A 4,681-nucleotide genomic window follows, 5' to 3' on the forward strand; every position below is an offset into this window, starting at 1 on the left:
CTGTGGTGGTAATGCCCCAGTCCTCACATCACAATTTGAGTAGCATCTCTCAGACAAACTCCCAACGATACCTTTGAATGAATTACTTGCAACACCTATGTTACATCCCTCAGAATGAGGTAACCAGGGGAAAACAAATGAGCGATCTTCTCTCAATTCGTGGGACTAGTCCTAGCAGACCACAAGGGGACTCAAGGTATGCAGACCAAAAGGAAAGAACATTATGAGAAGGAAGGCATCGAAAGGAAGCAGAGCTGGGCTGGAAGAGAGAGGAAAGGGAAGGGAGGAGGAGGAGAATTTTAAATGCCATCTTTATTGATCCCTTCAAAAATATTCATTGAGTACCTACCATGTATTGATACAAGATGTTGTTCCCGGGTCTGGGAGTGTACTGATGACCAAGACACACATACTCCCTCCGGGGAAAGAAAACTCTCTGAGCATCTGATTTTATGTTGGTCGTTTAACGACAGTTGTGAGGGGTACGTCTAGAATATAGGGTGCTGTGAGAATAGTGAAGTGTCTGACCCCGCCTAGGACCCGAGGAAGCTTTCTGAGGTGACGATGAGGAAGAAAAACTATTCCAGGTGGAGGGAAGTGTATGTCCCAAGGCCCTGGGGTGGAAGGGACAGGGCTGGTTGGAAGAACAGAAAGAAAGTGAATGTAGCTGACACAGAGGGCTGGGGAAGAGTCTGTGAGATTGGGGTAGAGTGGCGGAGGAAAACAGGTCACGAGGCGCTTGCTAGGTCATGATCCCCCCAGCAGGATGTACTAATATCTCCTTTCCTCCACGCTCAGATGCTTTGCTTATGTCTCTGTAGAGCATATGTGCCAATATCCTCTATTTTATCCATCCATTACTTCTTTTAGCCTCTTCTCCCCATCTACTCTCACTGGAATATATCTTTATCTTTGTCTCTCTCTCTCTCTCTCTCTCTCTCTCTCTCTCTCTGTGTGTGTGTGTGTGTGTGCGTCTGTCTGTCGGTTATCTATCTATCTGTCCATCTATCCCATATATAAATAGCATCTACTACACCATTTATCTATCTATGCATATAGATGGTAGGTAGGAAGGTAGATAGATAGATAATAGAGATACAGATAGCTTGAAATCAAGGACCATACTCATCTCTGATTTGCTTTACAACACCGAGCCTGATTCCATAGCCATATTGTGAATTTCGATAAGGACATGTTGAGAGCAATTGAACCAAGAGAAAGGAATCCAGCTCTGGGGCAGAGAGGCAGGGGAAACAGAGAGGTAAGACTTGAAAGAGGATTTCTGAGATGAGCTAAACACCCCAAGTAGTTGTGGAGATGCGACCTAAGCAGACAATGTGAAGACTCGTTTGGACGGCCAAATACGGGAAGTCGTGAATTATATCTGCTTTGGCCCTTTGTTCAGGTTATATATTACTGCGTTATCTATTACTACACAAACGGCCTCAACTCTGTGGGTTAAAATACCGTATGCTAACACATATATATGGAATTTAAGGGAAAAAAATGTCATGAAGAACCTAGGGGTAAGACAGGAATAAAGACACAGACCTACTAGAGAATGGACTTGAGGATATGGGGAGGGGGAAGGGTAAGCTGTGACAAAGCGAGAGAGTGGCATGGACATATACACACTACCAAACGTAAGGTAGATAGCTAGTGGGAAGCAGCCGCATAGCACAGGGAGATCAGCTCAGTGCTTTGTGACCACCTAGAGGGGTGGGATAGGGAGGGTGGGAGGGAGGGAGACGAAAGAGGGAGGAGATATCGAAACATATGTCTACGTATAGCTGATTCACTTTGTTATAAAGCAGAAACTAACACACCATTGTAAAGCAATTATACTCCAATAAAGATATAAAAAATTAAAAAAAAACTTTGTGGATAGAAACAATTTAATGTATTGGACTGGGCGCTTTCATTCCTAAATTAAGATCATGTTTGAGACCTAAAGGTAGTGTAGCTCTGTTTATTATATAAAAATGAACCAAAAAAACATGGAGATCTGCTGAATTTTTATCTAGGTCAAGAGAAAAGCTTCCCCCGTTGGATAAAATTTAAAGGGGCAGGAGGGGCACAAATAAAATTCTGTCCTAATTATGTCACTAGTCTTTCCTGTCAAAGTTCGATTTTTGCCCCTCCGCTTTGGAGGGGGTTATAGGCAAGGGAGCCTCGTCCGAAATGTGATTCCATGGAAGAGCCTGGACAGACACACCCTGCCGACCAGCCGGGGTGCTACCCAGTCGGCCAAGGCTCAGCTCAGCCTCTGCTCTTTCCTCTCAAGGGGAAGAAGCTTCTGCTGTGGGGACCCCCTCTCTAAAGCGACCCTAGCACTCTGGCAGGGCTCCACCTGCCCATCCTGGGGCACTACAGAGAGATCTTGGATTTCTTACGGAAGAGAAGTGCCCTCTGAGCTGTTTGCCCTGTCCTTTTCCCATCACTCTGGTAAACCAGGTATCTTAAATTACCCCCATCACCCTGCATCTCCTCTCCATTAAAGGAAATTGAACAAAACCATCATAGTGTTTCCTCCACAAGGGAAGCTGTCACACCCAGACTGGGGGAGACTTGTTTTCTTATTTTCTCCAACCTCCTCACGACTCCTTGGTCAACATCTTTCTAAGGAAACACCCAGGTGCTGGGAGTCCGGGGAGAGGGGTCAGAAATTCTTAGGCTGGACCAGGCAGAGACAAACAGCCGGTAGCATAGTTAAAATAAACCAAAATAATTTTTTAAAAAGTTAAGACTCAATTAATAAGTCATGGATAGGCTGGGTCTTACTGCTGAATGTTACAAAGTATGTGATCTTATGGTCATGACTGTTGAATAATAGGTCTCAGGATAGGTAATCATGCAATAATTAGTAATAGAGTATTAGTCAGTAAAGCCCTGTCTCACCTAATCCTCTCTCCCAGATATGTTCCTCTCGTGGATCTGTGGTGGTAAACATCTTTATGAGGGGAGCAGCTGTTCTTCCTTAACACCCCAGCCTCACCCCTTCCCTTCTCACTCGCCCCTCAATCCAACACTTGGGAAGGAACTTCTGGAAATGACCTTCCTTTCCTTTTTGATGGAAGCAGCAAAGGTAGGGCCGTGCAAAACAAATGTGTTTGTGTTTGTGGGGTGTTTGGTGGGGGAGAGATGTCTTTGCCGTGTTAACAGATGGAAGCAGGAAGCCAGACTGACGGTTAGAGGAGAGGAGAGATTTTGCTGAAATTGACCCAGATCCTGAGTGAGACCACAGAAGGCTGTTTCGGTTTCCCGTTTAGAGGGATTACAAGGAGAGCCATTCACAAGTCAAGGCTCACATCTGGAGCGTGGCTTTCTCTCTCCCTCCCTTCCTCCTGCCCTAGTATAATCCAGGAATAAATTCATTAAGGGGTCCAGTGCATTTTCAGAGGCCAGACTCGAAAGGAAAGTGACCCAGATGGACAAGCCTGGGAGGTTCGAGGGATGACTAGCCCTGGTGAGTGAGCGTCTCCGCTCCCTCCGGCTGGTGGATTAAGGATGCATTGGGACTGTTTATCTCAGTCTCTCTTTTTCTCACATCCATCTTCCCTTCCTCAACCCATCTCACTGTGGTGTTCACCGATATGAAAATCCTTTAACTTTGAAATCGTGAACTGGGAGCTTCATTTGTTGTTAGGGTTAGAGATATTTGAATTTGGCTTTCCACTTCCTCAATGACAGCCGCAACTCTGATTTCATAACTCTCTGCTTAAAAGGCATTCGGATCAAAAAAGGCATTCTTGAGTATTTTATATTCCATAACTTGTCGAGCTAGTTTATTGCCCACATGGTGTACAGATACATTTGCGAGTTTAGGTTGTGTATCCAGGCATATGAAAAAGAACACTTTATTTTAAAAGTGCTAAGTAGATGTAAAACAGTTTTACTCTTATGTAAGGACTATGCCTTCTAAGTCTGGAAAATAAAATAAACAACTTGTGGTTACTACACGATTCACACAGACCAGACAGCACCCATTTTTCTCAATGTCTCTCTCAGAATAAATCCTCTTTATTCTAATTTGATTAAAAGATGCTTTAGTCGTGGAACAGGATTAGGGCTCAGCCACAGTTGCCATGTGCCTGGACTTGGAGGTGGGGCTGAGATGCAGTGGCTTCTAGAGGCTTGCCACTCAAAGTGCGGTCTGCGGACCAGCCGGGTCACGATCTTCTGGAGGCTTATTAGAAATGTAATTCCCAAGCCCCTCCCAGACCTACTGGATCAGAATATGGGGAGATGAAGCCCAAGACTCTGTGTTTTAAGGCGCCCTCCAGGTGATTCTGAGGACACCGAAATTTGAGGACCACTGTCCTAGAGGACAAGCCCCACTTGAGGGTCCAGTGGCTTTCCTGGCTGCTGTGGGGCATGAGGAATTCAAGGGGCCGGAAGTACGTTCTCCAGGATATGAGCTTGGATCCGGATTGAGGTAGGTCTGGGCAGAGTGCTCAGCGACACCACCTGTTCATTATGACACTCAGCCTCTCTCGGCCTCAGTTTCTCCGTCTGTCCAATAAAGACACTAATAGTACCTACCTTCTGTGATTCTTCTAAGTATTAAGTGGCTGCAGAATATTAAGCACTCGATAACTATTAGTTAATATTATTAGTGCTAGCTAGCCTGTGTAATCTGGCAGCTGGCAAATGCATGCACAGGTCCTACATCATCTGCATT

The sequence above is a fragment of the Phocoena phocoena genome, chromosome 11 (genome assembly GCF_963924675.1).
Source record: "Phocoena phocoena chromosome 11, mPhoPho1.1, whole genome shotgun sequence".
Classification (NCBI taxonomy): Eukaryota; Metazoa; Chordata; class Mammalia; order Artiodactyla; family Phocoenidae; genus Phocoena; species Phocoena phocoena.